The sequence below is a fragment of the Salvelinus alpinus genome, chromosome 15 (assembly GCF_045679555.1).
Source record: "Salvelinus alpinus chromosome 15, SLU_Salpinus.1, whole genome shotgun sequence".
Classification (NCBI taxonomy): Eukaryota; Metazoa; Chordata; class Actinopteri; order Salmoniformes; family Salmonidae; genus Salvelinus; species Salvelinus alpinus.
The window spans coordinates 11152042-11169193 of NC_092100.1; the positions used below are offsets into that span (position 1 = coordinate 11152042).

A 17152-nucleotide genomic window follows, 5' to 3' on the forward strand; every position below is an offset into this window, starting at 1 on the left:
ATGAAAGGGACTGCCAAATGAACAGCCTTCTCCAGTGGTGAAACTTAGAGACTAGATAATTTTCTGTCTTTTCTGCCCTTCGGTGACCGTGCAGCGAATCGTAGGGCTTGAACGAGGCAAGGCTGATTGCTGGAGAACGTTGCTTGAGTGTGAATCTGCATTCAATCCCACTTAGCTTAAAAAAATAAAAACCGTTTCCATCCATAATGAGGCCTGGCCGGAGTGTGTGTGTGTGTGTTTATGTGTGTGCCCATGTATGCATATGTGTGAGTGTGTCTATGTATGCGTGCGTGGCAAGTTTGTCTTTCTCTTCTGCATCACACAACCACTCAATATTACGTCAATACTTTCAGTAAGTCTGGAACCATTGGTACTACAGTGGGTGTTGATGTTGAGGACGCTGAGGATGCTCTGCTCACCGGGGGCCGGGGGGGGGGGGGGGGGGGGGGGGGTTATCGGTAGCAAAAATCTGAGTATGTCCTCATTAAAAGAAAATGAATGCTGTGATAGTGGGATTATGAAAGATGTCTACACTACACCTTTTCCAGATCAGCCACAAATGTGCTTTTTGTTGTTATTGCATTATGAGCAGCTTGTGGAAAGTGCTTTCTCCCCATTCTATTTATCTTAAACCTCCCTTTATCCTCCCCTGCATTCTCTTCCTCATTCTCTTCTCTTCCCCTCTCTCTCTTCATTCTTTGTTCTTTCAGCTCAGTACGTAGACAGGCCGCCCCAGCAACCTCTGGGGGCATCGTTACCACGACAACCAGCCAGCAGGGCGACATGATTCCTCATCCTGACGGGCCACTTTAATTCCAGCCCGGCTAATCATAACAGCTAAAAGGGGTTATGCCTAGTCCCCAGCGGAGAGCTGGGGCACAGAGAAGAGGAGAAGGAGGAGTGTGTATGTGTGTGTACACGTGTATGCATGGAGGGGGTATGTGTATGTGTGTGTACACGTGTATGCATGGAGGGGGTATGTGTATGTGTGTGTACACGTGTATGCATGGAGGGGGTATGTGTATGTGTGTGTACACCTGTATGCATGGAGGGGGTATGTGTATGTGTGTGTACACGTGTATGCATGGAGGGGGTATGGCAATCTTGGCTGCATTGTGTCCTCCCCCTCGCAGCCACTCTGCTGCCAAGAGGAGAGCGCAGGGAATTTGTTTATCGTACGGCATTTATTTCCCACACACACGCTGTTGCACTACCGCCCCCCCCCCCCCCCCCCCTTAAACCCTCCCCACCCCCGTATGAGACACTCCCTCAGCCCGACGCTTCATCAATCAGGCTGAATATCGCTAAACATTAGCATAGCATCGCATACAGTCTAACTATGCACACAGAGGCTAACGCTAGGCTATCGCTACAGCTAAAGCAGTGCTGTATCCTCACATCATAACAGCGTGGAAGTGTGCCAAGCTGTCACTGCAGAGAAGGCTAGCTTTGGGAGCAGTTAACATGTTTTGGTATGAAACAAGGGCGAGGCCAAGTCTCCACTCTCCGGTTTGTTTTCTCATGACCATGTGACATGTTGGCATGAAGTTTAGTCACTGCTGAGACAGATGGCCGAGCATCATGGTAAATCGGGAGATGGTTGAAAGCGGAGGAAAAGACACTCTTGGTAGAGCCTCAATCCTGGGTCTTTCTCTCTTCGTTCTTTCTCCAGAACTGTGACAGGCAGCCCAATCCTGACATTTTGTTCACTAATTTGTCTTTTCACCAGATCAGATCAGCTCTGAAAAAGATCTGATGTGAAAAGCTCGGATGTGATTGGTCGAAAGACCAATTAGTGTGAAAAATATCAGAATTGGGCTACAGTGTAAACGCACCCATAGAGTCATATTTAGCACACATTCATACATTCCTACAAACACCACAAATGTCAAGAAACATGTCTCTGTCAACAAGTGTTGTACTTATAAAGTAAAAATCACACCTTTACTAGGGTGTTGAATACAGTATACTGAAGGAATAACACCACCTACTGCTGTTGCCTCTGTGTCTGTACTGTGGATTATATTAGGCAGGCGTATGCCACCTGTCTCTCCAAATGAGGTTCCCACCCACACACACACAGACACACACAGACACACACATCGACACACACACACACACACACACACACACACACACACATACACACACACACACACACACACACACACACACTGGAAAAACATGTAACACTGGCAACCTTCATCACCCCCCACCCCCCTGTCTCATCACACCTGACCCTGTGTCTCCCCCACCCCCCTGTATCATCACACCTGACCCTCTGTCTCCCACACCCCCCTGTCTCATCACACCTGACCCTGTGTCTCCTCCACCCCCCTGTCTCATCACACCTGACCCCGTGTCTCCCCCACCCCCCTGTCTCATCACACCTGACCCTGTCTCCCCCACCCCCCTATCTCATCACACCTGACTCTCTCCCCTCCGCCCTCCTCCACCCCCCTGTCTCATCACACCTGACCCTGTGTCTCCCCCACCCCCCTATCTCATCACACCTGACTCTGTCCCCTCCGCCCTCCCCCACCCCCCTGTCTCATCACACCTGACCCCGTGTCTCCCCCACCCCCCTGTCTCATCACACCTGACCCTGTGTCTCCCCCACCCCCCTGTCTCATCACACCTGACCCTGTGTCTCCCCCACCCCCCTGTCTCATCACACCTGACTCTGTCCCCTCCGCCCTCCTCCACCCCCCTGTCTCATCACACCTGACCCTGTGTCTCCCCCACCCCCCTGTCTCATCACACCTGACTCTGTCCCCTCCGCCCTCCTCCACCCCCCTGTCTCATCACACCTGACCCTGTGTCTCCCCCACCCCCCTGTATCATCACACCTGGCCCTGTGTCTCCCCCACCCCCCTGTCTCATCACACCTGACCCTGTGTCTCCCCCACCCCCCTGTCTCATCACACCTGACTCTGTCCCCTCCGCCCTCCTCCACCCCCCTGTCTCATCACACCTGACCCTGTGTCTCCCCCACCCCCCTGTATCATCACACCTGACCCTGTGTCTCCCCCACCCCCCTGTCTCATCACACCTGACCCCGTGTCTCCCCCACCCCCCTGTCTCATCACACCTGACCCCGTGTCTCCCCCACCCCCCTGTCTCATCACACCTGGCCCTGTGTCTCCTCCACCCCCCTGTCTCATAAACGGATAGTTGTGACCCACGGCAATAAAAACTGGGCTTCTGGCCCGGAGCGGGGGGTAGGGGATGGGATGGGACGGGGTAATAAGCTCCTCTAATATATTGGACATATAGAGGATCTGTGCTCTTGGCAGTCGTCCACTGTCTACCGGCGTGCGGAAAGTCAGCCACTCACTCATCCCATCTCTCTCTATCTCTATATAGGTGAAATGGAGAGGGTGAAATGGAGAGGGTGAAATGACATTATCGAAAATAGATAGAAAGAGCACCATATGAATACGAACAGTAACCGTTATGTGTCTTTGATGAGAAATGCTCAGTATAATCATGTTTAGTAGAACGAAACGGGAAATAACAACATTGCATGCAGATTTTAGGTGATAATTCAAAAAGCAGGGGGCGCTGAGGAGTCCGTATGGCCCTTGGCATGAGATGAGGAACTACAGTGCCTTCAGAAGGTATTTTATATTTTATTTTAAAAGGTGAGACATAATGAGACCTAGGTCTCTTTTTCAAATGTGCCCTGTATAATACAACACAAATATACACATTATGTACAAAATACAGTACCGGTCAAAAGTTTGGACACACCTACTCATTCAAGGGTTTTTCTTTATTTTTAATATTTTCTACATTGCAGAATATTAGTGAAGACATCAAAAAGATGAAATAACACATATGGAATGACGTAGTAACCAAAAAAGCAGCCAGCAAGTGCTCAGCATATGTGCAAACTCCTTCAAGACTGTTGGGAAAGCATTCCTCATGAAGCTGGTTGAGAAAATGCCAAGAGTGTGCAGAGCTGTCATCAAGGCAAAGTGTGGCTACTTTGAAGAATCTCAAATATAAAATATTTTGGTTAGTACATGATTCCATATGTGTTATTTCAGAGTTTTGATGTCTTCACTATTATTTTACAATGTAAAAAATAGTCCAAATAAAGAAAAACCCTGGATTGAGTAGGTGTGTGCAAACTTTTGACTGGTAATATATATATACACACATTAACATCCAAAAACACAGTCATGGGAAGCACAAATAAGAAAATCACCCAGAAAAACATTTACATTCATCCACAAATAAGTCCCCAATCAATACTTTAAATTGCCCAAACGGCACCAGAACATCAAGATGAAATGTATTTAGAATTTTTTCTTCCAGCAATACGCTGCATTAAAACTCAAATCAGATTTACCTAGCACGGTGGAGATCCTAGGAACCTCAAGAGTTAACCAATCCTGTGAACAGGTTAGGCAACTCAGATGTCTATACTTCAACAGCAAAGTTAGATAAAACAGAGGTTTATGAAGTAGGGGCTTGTGAACAAAAACGGAGTAATGTAGAGATCTATGGGTCTTAAGCGAAGTACAGCCAACCTTTTGATAAGTATTCACAAAGTACTCATACCTCTATTTTTTTTTATGTGACAGCCTGAATTTGAAATGGATTAAATTGCGATTTTGTGTCACTGACCTACAGACACAATACCCCATAATGTCAAAGTGGAATTATGTTTTTAGAAATGTTTACAAATTAGTTAAAAATGAAAAGCTGAAATGTCTTGAGTCAATAAGTATTGAACCCCTTTGTTATGGCAAGCCATAAATGTGTTCAAGAGTACAAATAAGTCACATAATAAGTTGCATGGACTCACTCTGTGTGCAACAATAGTGTTTTTAACATGATTATCGAATGACTACCTCATCTCCGTACCCCACACATAGTTATCTGTACGCTCCCTCAGTCTAGCAGTGAATATCAAACACAGATTCAACCACAAAGACCAGGGAGGTTTTCCAATGCCTCTCAAAGAAGGCCACCTATTGGTAGATGGGTCAAAATAAAAAAAGCTGGACATTGAATATCCCTTTGAGAATGGTGAAGATATGAATTACTCATTGGATGGTGTATCAGGCTAGGTAACACGGTCACCACTGATAAGTCCGTGATAATCGAAAACTTCAACAAACATTTCTCAATGGCTGGCCATGCCTTCCTCCTGGCGACTCCAACCTTGGCCAACAGCCCCGCCCCCCCCGCTGCTACTCGCCCAAGCCTCCCCAGCTTCTCCTTTACCCATATCCAGATAGCAGATGTTCTGAAAGAGCTGGAAAACCTGGACCCATACAAATCAGCTGGGCTTGACAATCTGGACCCCCTATTTCTGAAACTGTCCGCCGCCATTGTCGCACCCCCTATTACCAGCCTGTTCAACCTCTCCTTCGTATCATCTGAGATCCCCAAGGATTGGAAAGCTGCCGCGGTCATCCCCCTCTTCAAAGGGGGAGACACCCTGGACCCAAACTGTTACAGACCTATATCCATCCTGCCCTGCCTATCTAAGGTCTTCGAAAGCCAAGTCAACAAACAGATCACTGACCATCTCGAATCCCACCGTACCTTCTCCGCTGTGCAATCCGGTTTCCGAGCCGGTCACGGGTGCACCTCAGCCACGCTCAAGGTACTAAACGATATCATAACCGCCATCGATAAAAGACATTACTGTGCAGCCGTCTTCATCGACCTGGCCAAGGCTTTCGACTCTGTCAATCACCATATTCTTATCGGCAGACTCAGTAGCCTCGGTTTTTCTAATGACTGCCTTGCCTGGTTCACCAACTACTTTGCAGACAGAGTTCAGTGTGTCAAATCGGAGGGCATGTTGTCCGGTCCTCTGGCAGTCTCTATGGGGGTTCAATTCTCGGGCCGACTCTTTTCTCTGTATACATCAATGATGTTGCTCTTGCTGCGGGCGATTCCCTGATCCACCTCTACGCAGACGACACCATTCTATATACTTCCGGCCCTTCCTTGGACACTGTGCTATCTAACCTCCAAACGAGCTTCAATGCCATACAACACTCCTTCCGTGGCCTCCAACTGCTCTTAAACGCTAGTAAAACCAAATGCATGCTTTTCAACCGTTCGCTGCCTGCACCCACACGCCCGACTAGCATCACCACCCTGGACGGTTCCGACCTAGAATATGTGGACATCTATAAGTACCTAGGTGTCTGGCTAGACTGCAAACTCTCCTTCCAGACTCATATCAAACATCTCCAATCCAAAATCAAATCAAGAATCGGCTTTCTATTCCGCAACAAAGCCTCCTTCACTCACGCCGCCAAACTTACCCTAGTAAAACTGACTATCCTACCGATCCTCGACTTCGGCGATGTCATCTACAAAATAGCTTCCAATACTCTACTCAGCAAACTGGATGCAGTTTATCACAGTGCCATTCGTTTTGTTACTAAAGCACCTTATACGACCCACCACTGCGACCTGTATGCCCTAGTCGGCTGGCCCTCGCTACATGTTCGTCGTCAGACCCACTGGCTCCAGGTCATCTACAAGGCTATGCTAGGTAAAGTGCCGCCTTATCTCAGTTCACTGGTCACGATGGCTACACCCACCCGCAGCACGCGCTCCAGCAGGTGTATCTCACTGATCATCCCTAAAGCCAAAACCTCATTTGGACGCCTTTCCTTCCAGTTCTCTGCTGCCTGCGACTGGAACGAATTGCAAAAATCTCTGAAGTTGGAGACTTTTATCTCCCTCAACAACTTTAAAAATCTGCTATCCGAGCAGCTAACCGATCGCTGCAGCTGTACATAGTCCATCTGTAAACTACCCACCCAATTTACCTACCTCACCCCCCATACTGCTTTTATTTATTTACTTTTCTGCTCTTTTGCACACCAGTATCTCTTCTTGCACATGATCATCTGATGATTTATCACTCCAGTGTTAATCTGCTAAATTGTAATTATTCGATTTATTGCCTACCTCATGCCTTTTGCACACATTGTATATAGATTCTCTTTTTTTCTACCATGTTATTGACTTGTTTATTGTTTACTCCATGTGTAACTCTGTGTTGTCTGTTCACACTGCTTTATCTTGGCCAGGTCGCAGTTGCAAATGAGAACTTGTTCTCAACTAGCCTACCTGGTTAAATAAAGGTGAAATAAAAAAATAAAATAAAAAATCAATACATCCAGTCACTACAAAGATACAGGTGTTGTAACGATTGTCTATTTCGTACTCCTCATCGGACGAGGAGAGGCGAGAAGGATCGGACCAATATGCAGAGTGGTTCGTGCTCATGATGATTTATTCAAACCGAAACTGAACACTGAAATACAAAACAATAAACGAAGTGCAGAAAACCGAAACAGTACCGTGTGGTGAAAACACTAACACGGTAGACAAACACCCACAAAACACACGTGAAACCCAGGCTGCCTAAGTATGATTCTCAATCAGGGACAACGATTGACAGCTGCCTCTGATTGAGAATCATACCAGGCCGAACACAAAATGTAAATGTAAATGTAAAATCCCAACATAGAAAATCACACATAGACAACCCACCCAACTCACGCCCTGAACATACTAAATAAATACAAAACAAGGGAAAACAGGTCAGGAACGTGACAGGTGTCATTCCTAACTCAGTTGCCGGAGAGGAAGGAAACCGCTCAGGGATTTCACCATGAGGCCAATGGTGACTTTAAAACAGTTACATTTTAATGGCTGTGATAGGATAAAACTGAGGATGGATCAACAACATTGTAGTTACTCCACAATACTAACCTAAATGAGTGTGAAAAGAAGGAAGCCTGTACAGAATAAAAATATTCCAAAACATGCATCCTGTTTTCAATAAAGCACTAAAGTAAAACTACAAAAAATGTGTAAAAGAAATGAACTTTATGTCCTAAATAAAAATAATTATGTTTGGGGCAAATCCAACAGAACACACAGAGGATAGAAGAAAAATAAACGGGATAGGCCTAAATACAGTCAAAATCCTAGAGGAAAACCTGGTTCAGTCTGCTTTCCACCAGACACTGGGAGATAAATTCACTTTTCAGCAAGACAATACCTAAAACACAAGGCCACATCTACACTGGAGTTGCTTACCAAGACGACATTGAATGTTCCTGAGTGGCCGAGTTACAGGTTTGACTTAAATATGCTTGAAATTCTATGGCAAGACTTAAAAATGGCTGTCTAGCAATGCTCTACAACCAACTTGACAGAGTTTGAATAATTTTTTCAAGAATAATGTGCAAATATTGTACAATCCAGCTGTGAAAAGCTCTTAGAGACTTACCAAGAAAGACTCGCAGGTTTAATCGCTGCCAAAAGTGATTCTAACATGTATTGACTAAGGGGTGTGAATACTTATGTAAATTCAATATTTCTGTTATGCTGATGAATGAGGACCCAAAAGCGACGTAATAGTAACAGAGTCTTTATTCCAGTATTAAACAAATAATGATTCTCCTGGATATAATCAATGGTAATCCAAAACAGGAAACTGAAATCCTCTCGTCAATAGAGAGGAACGCCTGGAGACGCGACCACAGACTGCAGGTCGCTTCGGGAAGGCACTGGCCGTAGCTGACATTGACACCTGCTCACACGCAGCATCTGAAGAAGGCAAAGAACACGACAGGGCGAAACAAGGACACAGGAACAGCAAACATCAAACAAGAATCCGACAAGGACAGGAGCGGAAAACAGAGGGAGAAATAGGGACTCTAATCAGAGGGCAAAATAGGGGACAGGTGTGAAAGAGTAAATGAGGTCGTAGGGAGAATGAGAAACAGCTGGGAGCATGAACGGAACGATAGAGAGAGAGAAAGAGAAAGAACCTAATAAGACCAGCAGAGGGAAGCACAGGGACAAGACATGATCAAAGACAAAACATGACAGTACCCCCCCACTCACCGAGCGCCTCCTGGCGCACTCGAGGAGGAACCCTGGCGGCAACGAAGGAAATCATCAATCAACGAACGGTCCAGCACGTCCCGAGATGGAACCCAACTCCTCTCCTCAGGACCGTAACCCTCCCAATCCACTAAGTACTGGTGACCACGTCCCCGAGAACGCATGTCCATGATCTTCCGTACCTTGTAAATAGGAGCGCCCTCGACAAGGACGGGGGGGGGGAGGGAAGACGAACGGGGGCGCGAAGAAAAGGCTTGACACAGGAGACATGGAAGACAGGGTGGACGCGACGAAGATGTTGCGGAAGAAGCAGTCGCACAGCGACAGGATTGACGACCTGAGAGACACGGAACGGACCAATGAACCGCGGAGTCAACTTGCGAGAAGCTGTCGTAAGGGGAAGGTTACGAGTGGAAAGCCACACTCTCTGACCGCGACAATACCTAGGACTCTTAATCCTACGTTTATTGGCGGCTCTCACAGTCTGCGCCCTGTAACGGCAAAGTGCAGACCTGACCCTCCTCCAGGTGCGCTCACAACGTTGGACAAAAGCCTGAGCGGAGGGAACGCTGGACTCGGCGAGCTGGGACGAAAACAGAGGAGGCTGGTAGCCAAGACTACTCTGAAACGGGGACAGCCCGGTAGCAGACGAAGGAAGCGAGTTGTGAGCGTACTCAGCCCAGGGGAGCTGTTCTGCCCAAGACGCAGGGTTTCGAAACGAAAGGCTGCGTAAAATGCGACCAATCGACTGATTGGCCCTTTCTGCTTGACCGTTAGACTGGGGATGAAACCCGGAAGAGAGACTGACGGAAGCACCAATCAAACGACAGAACTCCCTCCAAAACTGTGACGTGAATTGCGGACCTCTGTCTGAAACGGCGTCTAACGGGAGGCCATGAATTCTGAACACATTCTCAATGATGATTTGTGCCGTCTCCTTAGCGGAAGGAAGCTTAGCGAGGGGAATGAAATGTGCCGCCTTAGAGAACCTATCGATAACCGTAAGAATCACAGTCTTCCCCGCAGATGAAGGCAGACCGGTAATAAAGTCTAAGGCGATGTGAGACCATGGTCGAGAAGGAATGGGAAGCGGTCTGAGACGACCGGCAGGAGGAGAGTTACCTGACTTAGTCTGCGCGCAGTCCGAACAAGCAGCCACGAAACGACGCGTGTCCCGCTCCTGAGTAGGCCACCAAAACCGCTGGCGAATAGAAGCAAGCGTACCCCGAACGCCGGGGTGGCCAGCTAACTTGGCAGAGTGAGCCCACTGAAGAACAGCCAGACGAGTAGAGACAGGAACGAACAGAAGGTTACTAGGACAAGCGCGCGGCGACGCAGTGTGAGTGAGTGCTTGCTTTACCTGTCTCTCAATTCCCCAGACAGTCAACCCGACAACACGCCCTTCAGGGAGAATCCCCTCGGGGTCGGTAGAAGCCACAGAAGAACTAAAGAGACGGGATAAGGCATCAGGCTTGGTGTTCTTATTTCCCGGACGATAGGAAATCACGAACTCGAAACGAGCGAAAAACAACGCCCAACGAGCTTGACGTGCATTAAGTCGTTTGGCCGAACGGATGTACTCAAGGTTCTTATGGTCAGTCCAAACGACAAAAGGGACGGTCGCCCCCTCCAACCACTGTCGCCATTCGCCTATGGCTAAGCGGATGGCGAGCAGTTCGCGGTTACCCACATCATAGTTGCGTTCCGATGGCGACAGGCGATGAGAAAAGTAAGCGCAAGGATGGACCTTATCGTCAGACTGGAAGCGCTGAGACAGAATGGCTCCCACGCCCACCTCTGAAGCGTCAACCTCGACAATGAATTGTTTAGTGACGTCAGGAGTAACAAGGATAGGGGCGGATGTAAAACGCTTCTTGAGGAGATCAAAAGCTCCCTGGGCGGAACCGGACCACTTAAAGCAAGTCTTGACAGAAGTCAGAGCTGTGAGAGGGGCAGCCACTTGACCGAAATTACGAATGAAACGCCGATAGAAATTAGCGAAACCGAGAAAGCGCTGCAACTCGACACGTGACTTAGGGACGGGCCAATCGCTGACAGCCTGGACCTTAGCGGGATCCATCTGAATGCCTTCAGCGGAAATAACAGAACCGAGAAAAGTGACAGAGGAGACATGAAAGGCGCACTTCTCAGCCTTCACGTAGAGACAATTCTCTAAAAGGCGCTGGAGTACACGTCGAACGTGCTGAACATGAATCTCGAGTGACGGTGAAAAAATCAGGATATCGTCAAGGTAAACGAAAACAAAAATGTTCAGCATGTCTCTCAGTACATCATTAACTAATGCCTGAAAGACAGCTGGAGCATTAGCGAGACCGAACGGCAGAACCCGGTATTCAAAATGCCCTAACGGAGTGTTAAACGCCGTTTTCCACTCGTCCCCCTCTCTGATGCGTACGAGATGGTAAGCGTTACGAAGGTCCAACTTAGTAAAGCACCTGGCTCCCTGCAAAATCTCGAAGGCTGACGACATAAGGGGAAGCGGATAACGATTCTTAACCGTTATGTCATTCAGCCCTCGATAATCCACGCAGGGGCGCAGAGTACCGTCCTTCTTCTTAACAAAGAAAAATCCCGCTCCGGCGGGAGAGGAAGAAGGCACCACGGTACCGGCGTCGAGAGAAACAGACAGATAATCCTCGAGAGCCTTACGTTCGGGAGCCGACAGAGAGTATAGTCTACCCCGAGGGGGAGTGGTCCCCGGAAGGAGATCAATACAACAATCATACGACCGGTGAGGAGGAAGGGAGCTGGCTCTGGACCGACTGAAGACCGTGCGCAGATCATGATACTCCTCCGGCACTCCTGTCAAATCACCAGGTTCCTCCTGAGTAGAGGGGACAGAAGACACAGGAGGGATAGCAGACATTAAACACTTCACATGACAAGAAACGTTCCAAGATAGGATAGAATTACTTGACCAATTAATAGAAGGATTATGACATACTAGCCAGGGATGACCCAAAACAACAGGTGTAAAAGGTGAACGAAAAATCAAAAAGGAAATGGTCTCACTGTGGTTACCAGATACTGTGAGGGTTAAAGGTAGTGTCTCACATCTGATACTGGGGAGAAGACTACCATCTAAGGCGAACATGGGCGTGGGCTTCCCTAACTGTCTGAGAGGAATGTCATGTTTCCGAGCCCATGCTTCGTCCATAAAACAACCCTCAGCCCCTGAGTCTATCAAGGCACTGCAGGAAGCAGCCGAACCGGTCCAGCGTAGATGGACCGACAAGGTAGTACAGGATCTTGATGGAGAGACCTGAGTAGTAGCGCTCACCAGTAGCCCTCCGCTTACTGATGAGCTCTGGCTTTTACTGGACATGACATGACAAAATGTCCAGCAGAACCGCAATAGAGGCAAAGGCGGTTGGTGATTCTCCGTTCCCTCTCCTTAGTCGAGATGCGAATACCTCCCAGCTGCATGGGCTCAGTCTCTGAGCCGGTGGGAGGAGATGGTTGAGATGCGGAGAGGGGAAGCACCGTTAACGCGAGCTCTCTTCCACGAGCTCGATGACGGAGATCTATCCGTCGTTCTATGCGGATGGCGAGTGCAATCAAAGAGTCCACGCTGGAAGGAACCTCCCGGGAGAGAATCTCATCCTTAACCTCAGCGTGAAGTCCCTCCAGAAAACGAGCGAGCAACGCCGGCTCGTTCCAGTCACTGGAGGCAGCAAGAGTGCGAAACTCTATAGAGTAATCCGTTATGGATCGATCACCTTGACATAGGGAAGCCAGGGCCCTGGAAGCCTCCTTCCCAAAAACTGAACGATCAAAAACCCGTATCATCTCCTCTTTAAAGTTCTGATAATCGTTAGAACACTCAGCCCTTGCCTCCCAGATAGCTGTGCCCCACTCCCGAGCCCGACCAGTAAGGAGTGATATGACGTAAGCGATCCGAGCTCTCTCTCTTGAGTACGTGTTGGGCTGGAGAGAGAACACAATATCACACTGGGTGAGAAAGGAGCGACACTCAGTGGGCTGCCCAGAGTAACATGGTGGGTTATTAACCCTAGGTTCCGGAGACTCGGAAGACCAGGAAGTAGCTGGTGGCACGAGACGAAGACTCTGAAACTGTCCAGAGAGATCGGAGACCTGAGCGGCCAGGGTCTCAACGGCATGACGAGCAGCAAACAATTCCTGCTCGTGTCTGCCGAGCATTGCTCCCTGGAACTCGACGGCAGTGTTGAGAGAATCCATAGTCGCTGGGTCCATCTTGGTCGGATTCTTCTGTTATGCTGATGAATGAGGACCCAAAAGCGACGTAATAGTAACAGAGTCTTTATTCCAGTATTAAACAAATAATGATTCTCCTGGATATAATCAATGGTAATCCAAAACAGGAAACTGAAATCCTCTCGTCAATAGAGAGGAACGCCTGGAGACGCGACCACAGACTGCAGGTCGCTTCGGGAAGGCACTGGCCGTAGCTGACATTGACACCTGCTCACACGCAGCATCTGAAGAAGGCAAAGAACACGACAGGGCGAAACAAGGACACAGGAACAGCAAACATCAAACAAGAATCCGACAAGGACAGGAGCGGAAAACAGAGGGAGAAATAGGGACTCTAATCAGAGGGCAAAATAGGGGACAGGTGTGAAAGAGTAAATGAGGTCGTAGGGAGAATGAGAAACAGCTGGGAGCATGAACGGAACGATAGAGAGAGAGAAAGAGAAAGAACCTAATAAGACCAGCAGAGGGAAGCACAGGGACAAGACATGATCAAAGACAAAACATGACAATTTCTGTATTTAATATTCTATACATTTGAATAGATTTCTAAAAACATGTTTTCACTTTGTCGTTATGGGGTATTGTATGTAGATGGGTGAGAAAAATATATATTTAATCCATTTTGAATTCAGGCTGTAACACAACAAAATGTGGAATAAGTTAAGGGGTATGAATCCTTTCTGAAGGCACTGTATAAGAATGAGAAGTCAGTTTTTATCCTTTAAGGCCTGGGCCATGGCCAAAATGACCAGGTAGCCTAGTGGTTAGAGTGTTGGGCCAGTAACTACAACACTATATAGTAACTACAATACTATATAGTAAAAACAATACTATATAGGGCCAGTAACTACAACACTATATAGGGCCAGTAAATACAATACTATATAGTAACTACAATACTATATAGGGCCAGTAAATACAATACTATATAGTAACTACAATACCATATAGTAAAAACAATACTATATAGGGCCAGTAACTACAAAACTATATAGGGCCAGTAAATACAATACTATATAGTAACTACAATACTATATAGGGCCAGTAAATACAATACTATATAGTAACTACAATACCATATAGTAACTACAATACTATATAGGGCCAGTAACTACAATACTATATAGTGACAACAATACTATATAGGGCCAGTAACTACAATACTATATAGTAAATACAATACTACATAGGGCCAGTTACTACAATACTATATAGTAACTACAATACCATATAGTAACTACAATACTATATAGGGCTAGTAACTACAATACTATATAGTAATGACAAAACTATGTAGGGCCAGTAACTACAATACTATATAGTAATGACAAAACTATATAGTGCTAGTAACTACAATACTATATAGGGCTAGTAACTACAATACTATATAGTAATGACAAAACTATATAGGGCACCTTGAACTCTCCAGATCAGTGGGAAGTGGTGCACAGACAGACAGACAGACAGACAGACAGACAGACAGACAGACAGACAGACAGACAGACAGACAGACAGACAGACAGACAGACAGACAGACAGACAGACAGACAGACAGACAGACAGACAGACAGACAGAGACACACGCACACACACATACACACGGTTTTGTTGAAAATCTTCCACAGACTGACGAGCCACTCCAGAGCCACTCTGACTCAAGTTTCATTAGGGGCCCTGTTTTGCGTCGATAAATGCAACAGCGGCCATTATATTAGCTGGCTCTCAGCGAATCACTGAATAATAATTACCTCTGTGTCTGTCAGCCTGCCTTAGCCTGTCTCCGTATCTCCCCTCCTTCTGGGATTGAGGTGGGAGGTGGGGGATTTCAACCCCTGCTTGCCTAAAGTATCACCACCCTTTCACTAAATTACAACTCCAGATGGTAGATATTATCATATACATTTTGTGATAAATAACATCACTGATAAATAACATCACTGTTATTCAAATGCTATTAGAACACCTGCCACTCTGCCTTCACTAAATCACACCTCCAGACAGACGGAAGGTAGATATTATCGTATACATTTTGTGATGAATTTGATTTTTTTTCCAAGATGCGCAGCAGTAAGACATATTTGTTTTTGTCCCATGTAAATATTCAGTATTTTTCGGTTCTTTTCTATTTTTTTTATTTTCTAATTAAATATACCTTCCTTCAACCCGCCTCACCCAATGTGGTATGGATCTGCTACTTTTTTAGACCTTATAACTGGAACCTCCATCAGAAGCTAGCCATCAAAGTTAGCCAGCTAATTAGCTACTAGCTATTTAGTCATTGTTAGCCACTGCTAGCCGTCTTTACCTTTAGCTCGGACACCAGCCACTATAGCCCGGATAGCCCGGATAATACCTGCCAGTCTGCCCAGCGCGATATCACCCCTGAGCATACTGCTTTTTCCCCCACTACATCACCAGATTCCTGCCGCAAGCTCTGGACCATTACACCAGATCTTCGCAGCTAGCTAGCTGCTACCGAGTGGCTATTGTGGCTAACGCCCTTGTCCAGAAGCATGCACCAGTTAGCCTCGAGCTAGCCTCGAGCAAGGCCCATCTCCCGGCTAGCAAATGAAGTACACCAACTACAATACCTCTCTTGCCAATTTGGCCTGGACCCTTTGTCGACACGGAGCCCCGCCCATCCATCACGACTGGTCTGCTGACGTAATTCGGCCGATGTGCTCTCAACCGGCCTCTGCTTTGTGGATGTGGTGAAGATCCATCTGCTAGCCCCGGCCCGCTAGCTTCCTAAACATATACCACCCACCGCTGCGACGAGGTATGCTCTCATAGGCTGGTCATCGCTACATATTTGTTCACAAAACCCACTGGCTCCAGGTCTTCTATAAGTCTTTGCTAGGTAAAGCTCCGCCTTATCTCAGCTTACTGGTCACCATAGCAACACCCACCCGTAGCACGCGCTCCAGCAGGTATACCTCACTGGTCATCCCCAAAGCCAACACCTACTTTGGCCGCCTTTCCTTCCAGTTCTCTGCTGCCAATGACTGGAGTGAATTGCAAAAATCACTGAAGTTGGAGACTTATATCTCCCTCTCTAAATTTAAGCGTCAGCTGTCAGGGCAGCTTACCGATAAGTGCAGCTGTACACAGCCCATCTGTAAATAGCCCATCCAACCAACTACCTACCTCATCCCCATTTTTGTTTTTGTTTTTCTGCTCTTTTGCACACCAGTATTTCTACTTGCACATCCTCATCTGCACATCTATCACTCCAGTGTAAATTGCTAAATTGTAATTACTTTGCCACTATTGGCCTATTAATTGCCTTACCTCCTTACTTCATTTGCACACACTGTATACAGATTTTTCTATTGTGTTATTGACTGTACGTTTGTTTATCCCATGTGTAACTCCGTGTTGTTGTTTTTGTCGCACTGCTTTGCTTTATCTTGGCCAGGTCGCAGTTGTAAATGAGAACTTGTTCTCAACTGGCCTACCTGGTTAAATAAAGGTGAAATTAAAAAATGTAAAATGTTTAAATAAATAACGCCACTAATGTTATTTGAATGTTATTAGAACACCTGCCACTCCTGACAGACTGAAGGTAGATATTAATATTATGATGAATAATGTTATTGTAATTGTTCGTCGTAGCAGCAATAGTGTTATATTTCAAATGATACAAAAGAAATTTGACGAACTGACTTGTTGGAAATGTGGCATCCTATGACGGTGCCACGTTAAAAGTCACTGAGATCTTTAGTACGGGCCATTCTACTGCCAATGTTTGTCTATAGAGATTGCATGGCCGTGTGCTCGATTTTATACACCTGTCAGCAACGGGTGTGGCTGAAATAGCCAAATCCACTAATTTGAGCCATGTAGTGTATTTCAAAATGATAAAATAGACCCGAGACATGTAGTGTATTTCAAATGATAAAATAGACCCGAGCCATGTAGTGTATTTCAAATTATAAAATAGCCCCTATGACACTACCTATAATGCCTCTACTCTGCCTATGTGACTGTG

General features: G+C 46.7%; 1 protein-coding gene across 1 annotated transcript in view; it reads right to left on the reverse strand.

The window, feature by feature from the left end:
• The window catches only part of ptprsa (protein tyrosine phosphatase receptor type Sa), a 454642-nt gene that overhangs the window by 394633 nt on the left and 42857 nt on the right, over nucleotides 1-17152 (reverse strand).